This window comes from Podarcis raffonei, chromosome 13 (genome assembly GCF_027172205.1).
Source record: "Podarcis raffonei isolate rPodRaf1 chromosome 13, rPodRaf1.pri, whole genome shotgun sequence".
Taxonomy (NCBI): domain Eukaryota; kingdom Metazoa; phylum Chordata; class Lepidosauria; order Squamata; family Lacertidae; genus Podarcis; species Podarcis raffonei.
The window spans coordinates 26,469,757-26,487,035 of record NC_070614.1 but is presented as its reverse complement, the minus strand read 5'-3'; the positions used below and the strand labels follow the sequence as shown (position 1 = coordinate 26,487,035).

The window sequence follows — 17,279 nt, the reverse complement described above, 5'->3', positions numbered from 1 at the left end:
AAGCACTTAAAACAATTGCTTTCTAGTTTGAACTTAGAGATGTAGGAAGTTGCCTTATACCTTTGGTCCAGCTAGCTTAATATTACCTACGCAAACAGGCAGCGGAAGGTTGGGGTTTCAGGCAAGGGACATTCCCGCCATACCTGGAGATTGAACGTGAGCCCTTCTGCATGCAAAGCAGGTGTTCTCCAACACAGCCCTTCCTGCTTGCTTAGAAAAAGCTGAATTGTGATTCTCCTTCAACGTGGCCCAGTTTTCCCACCACTGGTGAGCAGGGGTGCTAGAAAAGGGTACAAACTGCCCCCGCAAGGCAACACAAGGTGGGACAGGATTCTTAATTAAGACCAGTCCAAGGGGGTGATCCTAACTGTCAGCTTCCTCCTCCTCTGTTTCAGTGTAGAATTCAGCAGGGGTGAAACTAGAATGAGTTTGCTCTGCCTGCTGTTAGCTTGGGCTCCACCTATTGCCTGAGCTACCCGTCTTCCAGTCCCAATGGGCAACCGGGCACCACTGCACTTAACTGCTTCTGCTCTTGATTTTGGCGTTCCCAAATAATGTTTATAGATGTTGTGGCAATTAACACGGTGCTGTGGGTTAAACCACAGAGCCTAGGACTTGCTGATCAGAAGGTCGGCGGTTCGAATCCCCGCGACGGGGTGAGCTCCCGTTGCTCGGTCCCTGCTCCTGCCCACCTAGCAGTTCGAAAGCACGTCAAAGTGCAAGTAGATAAATAGGTACCGCTCCGGCGGGAAGGTAAACGGTGTTTCCGTGCGCTGCTCTGGTTCGCCAAAAGCGGCTTTGTCATGCTGGCCACATGACCCAGAAGCTGTACACCGGTTCCCTCGGCCAATAAAGCAAGATGAGCGCCGCAACCCCAGAGTCGGCCACAAATGGACCTAATGGTCAGGGGTCCCTTTACCTTTACCTCTTCCCAGGGAATTCTGGGAACTGTAGGTTTGTGTCATGGGCTGCCTGGACACAGAGGAATGGTGGGAGGAACCAGTTGGGGAACCACCAAGGGAAGAAGGCTCAGAGTCCAGGGAGCTGTGGTGGGACAATGATGAGGGGTCAGAGGGAGAAGAGAAGGAAGTGTCGGAAGCTGAGGTGACCGGGCTTAATGAGAGTTTGTGGCAGAAGAGTGGGATGAGGGAGACCAAGAGTCAGGCTGGTGAAAAACCTTGGGTGTCTCTCTCCTCCTGCGACAAGCTCCCCTTGACCCTTGTCTCCCAGAACCAGAAGAGGGTGAAGGAGAGGTTGGCTGCACGCAGGTCCATTCTCCAATTGCTTGGGGAAAGCCCTGGTGAGAAGGTGGGGACTGGCAGGATTGGCAAGTGATTTTCGTAGAGGAAGACCACCAGGAATGAGCTGCTCTGCTTATTAGGCCTGACAACCAACCAACCCTCCAGAGAATGAGTCTCCCCCACCCAATAAAAGAGTAAACTCCTCCTTTGAACTGTGTGATTACTGATGCTCCTGTGACAAGGAGTCTCCGAACAAATCTCAGCACCTGGGGGGAAAGTCATGATTGCTTCAGGTGGTACAATTCTGCTCTGCTCTGCTCTGCAGACGGGGCCAGTTAGAAAGCCCAGCAACCCCTAACAAATGACAGTGCCCAAATTCTTTTGAGGAGGAGAATGTGCTTTGGAGATAAAAGTGTGTACATGGCTTAAGATGATGGCCCCAGTGACTCCTGCGTGCACCCTAGGGCGAAGAAAGTGTGTGTTTTCTTCAAAACTGCTGTTCTTCCTTGTATGCAAATTTATCAAATTTCGGTTAAATCTCACATTGACTAATCCATATGTTTTAAATGGGTATCTGGCAGTGGAGGGCTGGCGCCCATTGAGACTTGTAGGGCCAAGGGCATGGAGCCAGAGCCAAGGGGAGCCCACTAAGTATTCTGCCTCCATTCTCCTCCCTGCTGAGTTTTACGAGAGCAAAACTGGGAGGAAGCTGGCAGGCAGAACCAATCCCTGAAAATCAGAAGGCAGGCAGGCAGGCAAAGGCTGGCTGTGGCCGGTGGAGCAGGGCCCCATTTGCCATATTGGACTATAATGGTGGGGCAGAGCCCCATTTGCCATATTGGACTATAATGGTGGGGCAGAGCCCCATTTGCCATATTGGACTATAATGGTGGGGCAGGGCCCCATTTCCCATATTGGACTATAATGGTGGGGCAGGGCCCCATTTGCCATATTGGACTATAATGGTGGGGCAGGGCCCCATTTCCCATATTGGACTATAATGGTGGGGCAGGGCCCCATTTGCCATATTGGACTATAATGGTGGGGCAGAGCCCCATTTGCCATATTGGACTATAATGGTGGGGCAGGGCCCCATTTGCCATATTGGACTATAATGGTGGGGCAGGGCCCCATTTGCCATATTGGACTATAATGGTGGGGCAGGGCCCCATTTGCCATATTGGACTATAATGGTGGGGCAGGGCCCCATTTGCCATATTGGACTATAATGGTGGGGCAGGGCCCCATTTGCCATATTGGACTATAATGGTGGGGCAGAGCCCCATTTGCCATATTGGACTATAATGGTGGGGCAGGGCCCCATTTCCCATATTGGACTATAATGGTGGGGCAGGGCCCCATTTGCCATATTGGACTATAATGGTGGGGCAGAGCCCCATTTGCCATATTGGACTATAATGGTGGGGCAGGGCCCCATTTGCCATATTGGACTATAATGGTGGGGCAGGGCCCCATTTGCCATATTGGACTATAATGGTGGGGCAGGGCCCCATTTGCCATATTGGACTATAATGGTGGGGCAGGGCCCCATTTGCCATATTGGACTATAATGGTGGGGCAGGGCCCCATTTGCAATAGCTTTCCACTGACAGTGCTAAATTAAATTTATTATTACTCTTACTACTACTGCTGCTACTGGAAACCAGGCAGAGGGCCTTTTCGGTGGTGGCACCCACCCTATAGAGCGCCCTCCCATCAGATGTCAAAGAGATAAGTAACTATACAACCTTTAGAAGACACCTGAAGGCAGCCCTGTTTTAGGGAAGTTTAATTCTGTTTTTATATATGCTGGAAGCTGCCCAGAGTGGCTAGGACGACCCAGTCAGATGGGCAGGGTACAAATATATTATTATTGTTTTGGGGGTTTTTTATTATAAACCATCATGCCAATATGAATTTCATTTAAAAAGCGTTTTTAAACCATTGGAGGCAACCAATAAATGCTGAAATGGTGCTTTGCTTCGAATTTGTGTGAGCTCCGCCCCCCCCCCGTTACTCCACCTGTGAGACCTGCGTTCAAATTCCCACTCAGCCAATGAAGCGACCTTGGGGGCGGCCACTCAACTCTCAGCCTAACTTATTTCACGGGGGTTGTCGTGCGGGTAAAATGAGGAGCAGAAGAACTATGTGCGCCGCCTCGAGCCCCCTGGAGGAAAGGCGGCGTCCACATGCAATTGAATAAGCAAGTAAGCCTTCGGATTCGCTCCAAGGGGCGAATAATGCGCGGAGCGGCGGCGGCGGCGGCCCTTCCGAGGTGGATCCCGCCCAGAGGAAACGCCGCTTGCTCCGCTTGCCTCCTAAGCCAGCCTGCAAAATCGGTTGCAGCTGCAGCAGCACCTCCTATCGATTTCCGACTCCGGCTTGTGGCAGCGAACTTTGGACTCGCCCTCGCCCTGCCCCGCCGCGTCTCTTCCCGAGCGACCTTTGGCGCCGAATTGGAAGTTTCCAAACAAACCCGGCGCGGCGTCGTTTCGCCGCCTGGTCGTCGCAGCTGCTGTGGGGAGCGCAGAGGGGCCTGGGCGAGGGGGAAGGAGGGTGTTAGGACCCAGTGGGAGCGGACTTCGCCTTGCAGCGTGTGCAGACAGTCCATGCGCTGAGCGAGACGGAGGGGGAATCCTGCCCGCCACCAAAGGAGGGCTTCCCCCAGGACCTGAGGAGACCCGGCTCCCTCGGCAGCCCCCCTGGACCTGGACAAGGTAAAAAGAAAGCTCAGCTCTGTGTCTCTCGCTCCCCTCACATGCCAGCCCCCCCCTAAAAGAATATATCCCTCGCTGCATTAAAGGTACAAAGAGAATGCTTTGCCATTTTTTAAAAAAATGTTTTAAACCTTGCTTCCCCCCTTTCCTCCTCTTGTCTGATATTAGCTTCCACAGCCCCCCAGTCCGCAGATGCTGGCCATGCAGAGACCTCTTCCCACTTAAAAGTTGTGCACGGGAGGTGAGTAGCTGAATCTGTGACTGTTCCACTTTTGCACCAATTCCCTCTCCTCTTCCTCCTCCTCCTCCCTCAGCGCTCAAAGTGCTCCCCTTTAAATTCAGCCATGGAATCCCCTTTCAGCAGGGAATCCAGATCATCCTCGGTTTAGTTGGGATAATGTTTTTGGGGTTTCCCCTCCTCAGGTGTGTTTGGTGTTGAGAACTTTGCTTAGCACCTATAGTTTGTCCTACGGTTGGTGCTGAGAAAAACAAGTGTCCAGGCTGGTGGTGTTATGGTGGAGAGTTGACCTAAGAACTGGGTTCAAATGCCGCTCATCCATTCATGGTGTCTTGGGGTAGCTCAGGGTCTCGCAACAGACAGGGGTAGTAATCTCATGTGCATGCTTGAGAGGTACGGCAAGATCAGTCTTCGAAACTCCCATTGTTCAGACACATTTTGCGGCGTGGAATTTCATTAGCGCAAGCAGTTTCAGAGCTTTGGGCACAGTACTGCACCCAAAATTTCAGATTAAAACTGCAGAATGGAAGGAAAGGGGGACCTTTTTCTGCCTCCCCACTTCCAGCTACTCTGTGAAGACTGGAGAAGAGACCCTCTTAAGAATATTAGGGGGGTGGGCAGGGGAAGGACTAGACCGTGTGAAAAATGAACATATTTTAGCTGCAGTTCATTCATTTTCAATAATGTAACCGGCTGTACTTTTGAATAAGTAAGGTATACTATTCATTGTATCAAATTGTAGATTTCAACGGGAGTCTCATAAATTTCAACGAAAAAAGCAGAAGACCCAGTGGATCAGTTCATTCTCTAGTCAGTTCATGCATAAGGTCCATACATGTATAAGTGTCTATTCCACCTGTCTGTTCATAGAGTCAATAATCCACATGAAGGGTTGTTATAGTTCCACAGAATCCTTTCGCAGAGTCTAAGACAAGGATTTCCGGAATATTAGCCTTGTTTTGCCATCCTAGGCTTCATCAGTAGAACAGGCTCATATGTAATATTGCAACCACTACTATGCAATAAGATCCACTATCCTGTAATATTATGGACCTTATGCATGAACTGACTAGAGAATGAACTGATCCACTGGGTCTTCTGCTTTTTCCGTTGAACTTTATGAGACTTCCGTTGAAATCTACATTTTGATACAATGAATAGTATACCTTATTTATTCAAAAGTACAACCGGTTACGTCTTGTGTGTTTATTGGGTATGTTTCACGTAACCATAGGTTTGTTGTTGTTGTTTTGGTTCATTCATTTTCAGCTTTGTATTCTTGCCATAAAAAGCGTGCCTAGACATTCTGTTGTTGCTTCCATAACCCAGGTTTAAGGTGCCATTTAGCTCCAAGCTTTTATATCTCAAGTTTCTAAACACTGGAAAAGATGTCCATTTAAAAAAAAAAAACCATAAGAGTGGCTCGCCTGTAGCCTTCTAGGTGTTGCTGAACTACAGGTCCCATGAGTCCTAGCTAGCATGGCCAGGGTTGATGGGAATTGCAGTTCAACCGTGTCTGTAGGGTGACAGATTAGTTGCCCCATTTCAGATGGGGAGCTTGAGGCCAGTGTCCCACACGGCAAGTTAGTAGCTGTTGATCAAGCTCCCGTGATCAACTCCTTAGCTGCTTAGGCCTCCCTCGGGCCCATAGCTGTCAACGTTTTCCTTTTTTTAAGGGAAATTCCCTTATTCCGAATAGGAATCCTCGCAAGAAAAGGGAAAAGTTGACAGCTATGCTCAGGCCCCATTTGCCCTATATGTTTTAAAACAGTATCATACCATTTTAAACAGTTGTGGATCTTCTCCCAGAGAACCTTAAGGGAGCTGAGAATGGTCAGGAGACCCCTATTCCCCTCATGGAGCTACAATTCCCAGAGTTCCCTGGGAAGAGGGATTGGCTATTAAAACCACTTTGGAAACTGTTGTTCTGTCAGGGGAATAACAGTCTCCCTTCATCTTTCAGATAGCTTAACAAACTACAGTTCCCAATATTCTTTTTTTTTGGGGGGGTGGGGGGGCTGGAGAAGATCCATGACTGCTTAAAATTGTATCACGCTGCTTTAAATGTGTAGTACAGATGGGGGCCTGTGTATTTTTCTTGGCTGTGTTGAACAGATGTGTGGGTTCAAATCCATTTCTCATCATAGATTGTTGATGCCATTGGGCAGGTCCCCTCTGCTGGCCTCAGTCAGGGCCAGCCCTGCCATTAGACAGAATAAGGTAGCTGGCTCAGGTGGCAGACGTGGTGGGGGCAGAGAGCAGCATTGAGGGATTGTAGGAAAGCGCTGCTGTGCCGCACCCTGCTAAGCTAGCCTGCATCCCTTAGGGGTGCTCCCCATCACCAGTGTTAGAAGATTCAGCTGCTAGTTGAGTTGGCTACTGTATATAGATATGTAGGGGGGGAGTGGTGCTGCCACCTTTACCTTTGCCTCAGGCAGCAAAATGGCTTGGCTCCAGTTACCTCATCTGCGAAATGCCCGATTAGTTATGCCCCAATCTTTGTAGGGATTTTGCAAGGCAACTCAAGATAGAGGTGCTTAAGCACATTGCACAATAAAAGTGATTTGTGTAGATGACTCAGCCTCGTGAGATGGGGAGGCGAGACACACAACGTCTGCAAGAAGTGCTGACTTATACAATGGCCTGGTTTGTGCTCAGTGTACTCCAATTTCCACCCACACATCCTGGCTTCATACTCTGCCCCCCACATACAACCCCCCCAAAACTTACGCCGTCTTATTTGTGATGTTTCTGAGACAAACTCACAAATTTGTACTAGGGTCTTCCGTCTTCTTAGCAGGAAAGAAAAATCAAAACAATCCCCAGGAGTCAATAAAGCTTATAGAGAATTATTGTTATTGTTATTGTTAATTCCACCCATCTGGGTTGCCCCAGACACACCGGGTGGCTTTCAGCAAAATAAAAGAACACCATAGGGGTTACTCTCTGGTAGTGCTGGTTGGGGTTGATGGAAATTGTATTCTAATGCATCTAGAAGGGACCAGGCTGCTATAGAAATGGCTAAATATTTTGGGACTTTTGGAGTTCTGGGGTTAGGGAGAGGCAACAGCAAATAATATAAAGGGAGAACAAGATGGAATATGAGGGAGAGAGAAAAAAGAAAGAAAGAGAGGCCTTGCGCTGGGTGCCTTCAGCAAGTAAAGTGAGATGGGTGGCTACAAGGGAGAAAGGGCCTTTTCCGTGGTGGCACCTCTTCTCTGGCTTTGAAAATATCACAGAAATGTAGTAATGTGAATCCTTCTTCAATTCAGATCTTGCATTCTCTAGGAAATGTCATCTGACATTTGCGGTTTATAACAGCTACTATAAACCAAAGTCCATGATTGTAATATTTTGTAGTTTGCTGTTATGTAAAATATCAAAACACAGAATGTTGGCTCCTGCCCACAGAGGCATATCTGGTGCCTTCTTTATGATCATTCTGGTGCCAGACTCCCCCCCCCCCTTTATTCTCCCAGGTCTTACTTAATCAAAGACAATGAACTATGATTTTACTGTTTTGAACCACTGTTTATGTGCTGTGTAGAATTTTCTTTGACCTTCTGGTTTTATTCTCTCTTCTGGATTTATTTATTTTTAAAAAATTCTGCGAGCAATTTTATGATATGGTTATTTTGCTATGTATTTCCATAGTATTTTATACTTCTAGGTTTGTGAGCTATACAGAAAGCAGTGTTATTGGGTAAGCGTATGCAAATTATAGTAAATGGATCAATTTTCTCTCCCTCGTAATTCAAGAATTCAAGGTCACCCAATGAAGCTGTTGTTTCTCCCCCAGGATTGCTAAAGTGAAGTTTTTCTTTCTGTAACATATATTCTTATCAACAACTACCATGAGAGATGGTGAAGGCCCTGCTTAAGATACCCTTTCTAAAGGATAATTTAAAATTGTATCAGTGGCTATTTGCTATGGCAGCTAAATGGAGATTCCATGTTCAGGAACATCATGTCTCTGAAGCCAAGATGTTAAGGGCAGATAGTTTTTTGGGGGGAAGGAAGAAAGTCAATAGCTGAGAATACATTACTGAAAAACTTCAGCTGTTTGGGGTGGGGGGTGTTGGTTGAATGGTGATATTGAGAGTTGGCTCTTGGCTTCACCTATCTTCTCTTTCCATATTTTTTTTGCAACGTCTGCTGAAGTCTATGTTATGATCTCTGCCTGTGTGATGTGTAGATAAACCTGAAATAGTGACATGAGCTTGTGGTTCTGATCAGAACATCTGGTGCATGTCTTTCCCCTAAATTGTTATGATCAAAAGCCTCCATCTTCTTCTTACCTCCTGCTTCTATTGTATTTGGTGTCTTGGTTGTGGGGATGGGGGAGATGGTAATGGCTTCTTAGAGAGGTGGGGAGAACCTACAAATCAGAGCGTCTCCAACTTCCACTCTTTAATCATAGGTCACTTCTAGGCAATCTGTTTATCGAGCAGTCAACCCGGTTCGTTTGCATAAAGTTTGCGGGAAGGCTAGACAACATTGGCTATTTATTGAACCTCCGGGGCGGTTAAGCAATTGTTATCTCACACTTTCCAGTGCAGTTTTCCCATCACTTGACATATTGCAGAAAAAGAAAGGTTAGAGATTTCTTTGCGGGGGAGTGAGAGTGGGCTTGTTGCGCAAGGATGCCAAATCAGCTTTAATTGCTCAACCCAGATTTGCTGGAATCCGACCCCCAAAGTAGTAGCAACCTGGAAGCGCACTGATTCACTTCTACATGAAAAATCACTGGATTTCTCATAGCTTTGCCTTGCCAAGCAAGGTGTGTCGGCCTTCGTCACTATGTGGTTTTGGGTGGCTGGTGAAGACATGTTTGCTGGAAAAGACCTTTCAATTATTATTTTGTGTGTGTGTGTGCTTGGTTGTGTTTGAATTATTAGTGTGGATGATTTTGAGGTGCTTTTTAATATATAACTGGGTGTCACTTGTAAATTGCTTCACATTTGAAAAATTGTCTTTGGTGCTTTGACTTGCCAGCCGTCTTGGAAAGGAGGCAGGATATAGGTTTTTTTATTTTTAAGTATTTGATGCTTGACTAATCACAGTTGTCTGTGTGTTTGTGAAGGGACTCTACAGAAAGCCAGAACTGCGAGTGGTGGCCTCTTTTGACCCTGTTTCTTCATTCTGCCAAATGACCTGTGGTTTCATCAGCTTACACAAACAGCAAGTCCACTTCCCAGCATCTCTGTATTGTGGTGGTTGCTGCTGTCAGGAGCTCATCCTACACTCGAGTAGGACCCTGGTAGAGACACATGCCTGACTGGCATGTTCTCTCCCCCCTGGTCGATTGTTCTGGAGCTTCAAAAGCTTTCTTCAGCCCGAACATCACAGCGACCGATGCCAACAGACATCGGCACACTTAGGGATCCACAGAGTCTTCACAGCTTATGTGACAGACCTCAGCAACTCAGCATTTTGGCTAATCTACTTTATTTACGTATAAACACACACGGAGCACTGCAACATGGCTCCCTCTCTCTCTATCATCAGGCAGCAAAGAGAAAAAGAACAAAGGACAATAGTCCCACTTCACAGAACACAGTAACACAAACATTCTGTCTTTGTCACTTCCCACTTTGTGGAGTCAAAACATATACCGTCATGTGATGGACAACAATCCCATGACTGCAATCATGGAGCAGGAATTCTAACAGCTGCATGTGCGCATGAAGGGCCTTACCTGTGCGCCTTCCCCCCCCCAGTCCCTCCACCTTTGCAAAGTGGACTAGCTACAGCCAGCTCCAAACTGTTGTTTTGTGGATAGGTGTTGCCCAGTGGCCTATGAAATCTATGGCATTCTCTGTGGCAGCCTCTTTAATTGTGGGACTTCCTCTCCACATAAGTGTGTCTGGCACCTTCACTGTGCAGCTTTTGGCAAGTGCTGAAGATGCACCTCTTTTACCCTGGCTTTTTGACCCTTGAAGTGTATATTTTTGGAGCCTACCTTATTTATGTGATTGTAAAGTTGCTTTACACTGTTTTGAATATTATGTTTAAATTGTTGTAACTTTCCTTTGGACTTTAAAGTGAAAGGCAGGTAAATAATGACGACGACAACAACAACAACAACACAAGGTCCAGTGGCTCGTGTAAATGGCTATTAATGGGCAAAAGCTAAGTCTGTGTGTGTTTGCAAGCTTTTCGTGCTACGTAGAATTCTCCCTTGACAGTGCGATGGTGTCTGTGTCCTGCCCCAGCGGGCTGGGAGGGTGCTCCTGTGTATTTATTTATCCCTCTGCTGACAGCGGCAGAAGCTTCCTCTCTTACTCCTCCTCCGTGTTGTCATCATCATCCTGCGAAGCCACAAGCTGCTAGCGGCAAATCTGGGTCATGAAGATGGGGGAAAGCAAAGAGGCCCGGCTGCTTTTGTCAGTGGAATATAGAGAAAACATGAGCGATAGGGATGGCTGAGAGTGGGGAGCCTGGAAGGGCAGCTGTTCTCATAGAGGCAGCGGACCTGTTGCTGTCCACATGTTGTGGACTACAACTCACATCATCCCTAACCATTGGAGATTCTGAATAGGGCTGCCTTGAGCTGTAATTTAAACAAACCCCTGTGTTGCAAAATATGAGTCAGCAATATCAAAAGCAACACGATGGCCAGAAACAATTACAATATGAAAAACTTTATGGAATAATTCAAAACATCAAAACTAACAAACTGAAGTCTCTGAAAATCCTTAAATGAATCACGGTGCCAGACTTTACCCAGCAGAGAACAAGCTGTGAAGCTTTGTATAATCCGCAAATGTCCAGTTCTGATGTCCAACTCTGAAATCTGCTGAACAGTGTTTCCAGATAACAACCACTGTTTCGTTGACTTCTTCATCTGCCAATTAGTTCAACACTCATAAGTAGAAAGATATGTAATTTCTTCATTAACCAATCTTTTTTCGAATAGATATAATATACTTGAGAATGAAAAATACACTGGAACATCGCATGAGTGTTGAACTAATTGGCTGATGAAGAATTCAGAGAATTCAACTTTTATTGCATCCGTAACCACCTGTTGGAAGACTCAGAAAAGACAAAGGAAAGTACTTCTTTTCCCCCACTGTGCAAACTTAAAACCACGGCATTCGCTCCTACGGGATGATGTAAATTGGATGGGTTTAAAAGGGGATTGGACCGAGTTCCTGGATGGCAAGGCTCTCATTGGCTACTAGCGATGATGGCTTGGTCCTATCTCCACTTTCAGAGGCAGCATATCTCTGAATGCCAATTGCTAGGAAAGCGTAGTTGCAGTTAGGTTGTGCGTGAGAGCCTCCTATAGGCATCTAGTGGGTCACTGTGAGAACAGGACGCTGGACTAGAGAGGCCTTTGACCTGACTCTGCAGGGCTTTTTGTACATGTTTTATGTTATTTAGCAGCTCCCGCAGTCCCAGGGATCCACTGCACTTGCCAAATAAGGGGGTCTTTGACTGCCCCCCCAAACCTGCAGTCATTTGTGGGATTTATGGTAGGGGACATCTTCCTCTAAGATCTGAGTTCAAGAACCCCTTTGAAGCCTATTGCTTTCCACCTTGGCCTACACCAAGAACATGCAGGGAGACAGCCACAGTGATTATTATTTTTTAACTCCAAACCATTGTCAACCATCCAAACACCTCTCCTTCGCATGTCAACGTGCACATTAATTTTACACCACCTTCCTTAAAACTCCAGTAGACAGGTGTGCAAGCCAGTGCAAAGCAATCAGGTTAGGATAACTTGACCTCTTTTAGCAAGGCCTTAGACTGAGTGGCCACATTTCCTCCTCTTGCATTGCTGTTCTCTGCTACTGTTTTGTTTGTTTTGGTTATTGCTTTGTTTTGTAGTTTCATTCTTTGATTTCAATATAATTTGAACTTGTTTTAATTGGGGGTGGAGTTGTTGTTTTTTTGTAACCTGTCCTGGGGACCTTTTGGCAGAGGGTAGGCTTACGAAATAAATAAATACCATATTTTTCGCTCTATAAGACACACCAGACCATAAGACGCACCTAGTTTTTGGAGGAGGAAAACAAGAAAAAAAATATTTTGAATCTCAGAAGCCAGAACAACAAGAGGGATCGCTGTGCAGCGAAAGCAGCAATCCCTCTTGCTGCTCTGGCTTCTGGGATAGCTGCGCAGCCTGCATTCGCTCAATAAGACGCACTCACATTTCCCCTTACTTTTTAGGAGGGAAAAAGTGAGTCTTATAGAGCAAAAAATACGGAAAAGAAATGACGTTGGCCTGATGCAGTTGGCCAATTGTACATTGGCCTTGTGCTGCCATTGGGCACAGAATGCAGCCAGGGTTACCCTCAGTGTGTGTGTGTGTTTATTCTGCCCTAAGTGAATTAAAATCTATCCACCGCTTCCCCTGACATGTCCTGTCATATGTTTGGGGTCCCCTTGGGACTCTCCCCAGAACTACCCTCTTGCTAGCCCTCCTTCCCACCTTTCCTGAGTGCTTTTGCCTAGCTGGAATATGTCCTGGAACAACCAAAATGTATCTTGCTTGCTTGGACAGAGGGAAGTGTGTGACTGTGTGCAGCAACTAGCTTACTGTTGTACAAGGGCAATCTGCCCACTTCTGCCTCTGTGCCATCCACCAGTGCTGAAAGCTGACCCAAAGTGAAAGCCCTCAGCGCTGCTGATAGGAAGTACACAGGTACCAGGCGCCATGTCAGCAGGTTCCCCAGACTCTGAGCTCTTGTGTATATTCCTGTTTCCATAGGACAGAGCCGGCATACTGAAGGCTTGTGGGCCACCCCTATCCCCCCTGCACCTGTTTCACCAGCAGTGGCCAACTCAGAGATGGTCTCTCCCACATTGCCGCTCCCAATCATCACTGGGGTCCACCTCTGTTAAACACAAGGTACTAGTTTCTGAGCTGGCAGAGTGGGCGTCCATCTTTCAGTCTTCCCAGCTCTGAAGAGGAAGACACCTCTGAGGGCTCTGGACTCTGCAGGAGCCCCAGGGATGTTCCTCCCTTCGGCATCAGGAAGACGGAAGGATGGCTGCATGCCAGCTCACAATCGGTATGTGTGTGTATTACTATCTGGTTGTGTTGCATGGAGTGTGGGCTGTGTGGTTTCACGAGCATATTCCCCAGAAAGGCTTATTACCCACCCTGGTCCCCTCCAGCTTTTTTTTTTGGATTATGGATCCCAGCAGCCTGAGCTGACTGAGAGGGATGGGAGTTGTAGTCCAGAACATCTGAACTCTATAGTTGAAACTCTTAATGGAGCTTTCTGCTGCTGCTGGTTTTCAAAACGGAATGAATCTTTTTCTGTTGCGCTGCCCATCGCTGAGAAAAGCAAGTCAATAAAGCATTAGCAATAGTTTCTGCCAGAAAGTAAGACAAAGTTGATTGTGAAAGAGAGTCTTCTGTCTTGAAACCCTTCTCCAGTAACCTCCAGCTGTGCTTCAGTGGCCTCAGCCATGGTGGTATGTGTGCCCTGAGTGGAATAAGCTGAGGTTCCTGTTGGGGCCACACCCTGAAGTTGTGTGCTCACGATTTCACACGTTTCAGAACTGAATCCTGGTTCTGGCTGTAACCCTCAGCTTGAGCGTGCCTGACCAGGCTCCGTTGAAAAGGCGTTCTGTCTGAGGCAGCGAGGAAAATCCCAGCTGCAGTCCATGCTCTTCCGTGGCTTATTCAGGCATGAAACTTGCTAGGCGATGCTGTAGCAACGAAGGGGTGTGTACGGCTGCAGCGGGGGCTGATTTGTTGAGGCAAAGGGGGCCCTGCCCCACCCACCTCTCGCTTGATTCCTCCAAGCCCACCTATCTCCTTACTTCCAACCAGTCCAAAAGGTGGTCCTGGCTGCCAGCTCCCCCCCTCCTTAGTCTTGGTTTCACTCCTGTGGAACTCAACAGGCAGGAAGATGAGGATGGGGACGAAAAGTAGAATTGTTTGTGTCTTGTTCTCATTAGCTCAGGCTCTGTGTTGCTATTGGCTCTGGCTCTCTGGCCTGTCTGTCTCCCTGCCTTCTGCCCCAACATCCCCAAACAGCAGCAGCCACTGCTGATGATCAGATCTCAAAGAGTGGTCCAAAGCAGGGAAGGGAGTGGGGCTAAGCTAATGGGAGCTGGGTGGTGGCCCTTTTTTATTTTTGCAGCTCTCCTTTCCCCCTTCCATGACCCACTTTCCCCTCTTTTCTGTGCCTGAGAGTGTCTTGGAGGGGAAAGGGCTTGCAAAGTCTTGGCTCTTTCCACCCCCCCTCCTTCCTTGATGTGGGGCAATCCTCCTCTCGCCACTAGTGCTAAGTGGAGGCTGCGTAGAGGGTGTCCTCTTGGGTGCCAAACTCCCTTCCTTGGAAGGTCAAAGCTCTGCGTCTTCTTGTGATAGAAAGAAAGAATGTGAAGTGGGGAGGGGAGGGATGAGATGCCAGTTATCCTGTCCTCCCCCCCCCCCATCCTGCTCGGCTGCCCGCTTCTGTGTCCCTGTGGTTTAAGCCGACCAATTGAATGTCTGTGTGAGCTAATCAGATCTGACAGCTGAGAAAATACTATGTTGGCTTTTAAGGCCAGAAATTGACAGAGAGAGTGGGGAATGGTGGGAGGCATAGTACGGAAGGAAATGTATGTTTTGTGTGCAGACCTATCTTAAAGGGGGGAGGCTTTCCCTGACTACTTGGTTATAGAATGCTATAGAGTCTACCTTTAAGTGCCGAAAATTCAAAGGAGAGGAAATTGGGTTTGGATACTTGCAAGGCGAGGCCCTGCGCTGTTTCTGAGCCCAGGCACCACTGCTTCCTGCAGCAGGGAGTTCCAGTAGTTTGCAAGAGAAGCATCCCTTCTTATGTGGAATGGGTGCTGGGCAGCTGGTGTAGGAAGGTGGGTCGGGCAATAAGTACAGAGTTGAGGAACAAAGAGGCTGCCGTGGAAAGCACCTCTCCTCTCCTGCGTTCAGGTCACCTCCATACCATACATTTAAAGTTCATGGCTTCCCTCAAAGCATCCTGGGAACTGTAGTGGCAAAGAAACATAGCAATTTGCCTCTGAGGCTTTGCAAGAAACAGGCTTTCTCTTGATCATCAGTCTCTTTTATATCATTTAATTGGCCTTCACCCAGAGGTGGGAAGACTTCAGGCTTGTAGGGTCTACTATTTTTTTACTAGAGCACCAAGATCCACCAACTAGTGCTTGTTGGAGAATAAATCCATTTAGAAACAACACATTCTGAGCCCATTGACTTGTTCTGAATATCGGGACGGAGTAGAGTGCTCAGTCTTTTCACGCCAAAGTCAACTCCTGGTTCCCCCTGCATACACACATGCACACGCACTACATTCATTTCAGTGGTGTTACTTGGGAAATTTCACAAAACATTTTGCATTGGTTCTTCTGGAGCAGGAGCTCTCCTACGGCCTACTAGAGATGATTTCCGAGGTGTCTTCTTTTGTTGCGCATAAATACACAGGTTATTTATTTCTCCTCCAAGACCCAGAGGAATATACCGTAGTTGTCTACTACCTCTGTTTGCTTGTGTAGCTGGAAGATTAATCAAATCATGGCTTAATTATTCCCGGGCCTTTCTAGTGAACTGACTGGGGAAGTAAGGTCTATCCATATGTTGGGCTTCAAAATTGTAAGCCTTGTTAACCGAGGCTGTCTCTATTAAGCTAGAAATACGCAAAAGAGTTGTCTCTGAGCATATATAGAGTGTTGACTCGGAACATCAGCCACTTGGACATTGTGGGAAGCTAGAGTTGACTTGCTGATTTTAGGGAATTGAGCTTGATAGCGGGATTTAGCCCCGGCACATTAAACCTAGTAATAAAAGAACATAAAAACGAAAGGGCTGTACTGAGAGACAGCAATATCTGAAGCTGTGGGAGAAAGTGGGTTGGTGCTGTGATAAAGCAGAGTTGCCACTGGGTGTCGCCATTACTCAGTATAAGAGAGAACTGTTTTGGGGTAGACACCCTGGGTGTGGACATGGGTGAGAGCGCAGAGTGTGCTGGACACATCCAGCACCTACCAACCAACATGCGGTGCGATGTCCAATTCTTAAAGAGCACACCTCCTCACCCCCTCAGCTTTTCCCTCAAGCCCCCTGAGCTGGCATCTGATCTGGGGTACCATTGCTATGCATCTTGAGAGTGTTGTTTGGGGTTCCATGGCCTCCTCAGGTCATAGTGGACTGAAACCCAGGCCTGGCTTCCCTTGCTTCATGTACCAGGGCCACCCCGCCCCTTCCCGCTGGCAAACAGCTGATGTCTCGCTGACCTTTCGCCAACTTGGCAATAAGCAAAGGTTGTGGCTTGGAGCCTGATTGGAGCGGGGGCACTGGGGAGATTTCCTAGCCAAGGATTAACTAATGGCTGTCCAGGCGGAGGAGGGGGGAGCCCTTTTTTCAAATATGACAATCCGGTATAGCCCCTCTTTCCAGGAATGTGAGGCTTTCTCTTTTACCCATCAGAAGTCCCCCAAATTTCCTGGGTTTTCAGAATAGTTTGCCTTGAGTCACTTGCTCCCCACCCCGCCAAAAAAGCCAGCCCTTGCTCTAGCCCAATAGATCACATTTGCTTTCCAGCGGATTCGGGAAAAGCCCCCTCCGTTTATATTCCCCCAGGATCATGAAGTTCCAGTTTTCCAGATCTGTTTCTACAACTCCACATCCTCGGGGGAAGCAGAAGTAATGCCCCCAGAATCCTCCGCTCTGTCCCCCTGGACAGGTATTTCCAAAGGTCCCAAAGGTGACTTTGCTCCCAGAGTCCTTTGCTCTTACCGATTCCACCTACTCCAGAGCACTCCCAAATCCCAGCTCCTGCATGCTTCGCTGTAACCCATTATTCCGCTTCTCTCCCAGAGCTGCCGGGAGAACCCAGGAGGAGTCCTGGCTGCTTCCTCCCTCCCCAGATGAGCTGCGCGCGTTCCCTCCACACCCTCCACGACTAAGCAGATAACACCCCCCCCAGTGGCTATTTATAGTCTACGGTCCCTAGTGTGTGTGTGGTACGTGCTCGGCAGCATAAGAGGCGGCCACGGAGGGAGGGAAATGCGCGCCAGGTTCAGATCAGGATTCTGGCCTCTTCAGGGAGCATGGCTTGTGTGCCAGCTGCTTGGCACATCCTCCAATCCTCCATC

General features: G+C 47.8%; 1 protein-coding gene across 1 annotated transcript in view; it reads left to right on the top strand.

Moving 5' to 3' along the window:
• The first annotated feature begins 3,831 nt into the window (after positions 1–3,831).
• RARA (retinoic acid receptor alpha) overlaps positions 3,832–17,279 on the top strand; it is a 184,947-nt gene continuing 171,499 nt past the window's right edge. The window contains exons 1-2 of the mRNA XM_053363878.1: positions 3,832–3,958; positions 4,127–4,199. The gene's annotated coding sequence lies outside the window, so the exon portion shown is untranslated. The remainder of the gene's footprint in view (positions 3,959–4,126; positions 4,200–17,279) is intronic.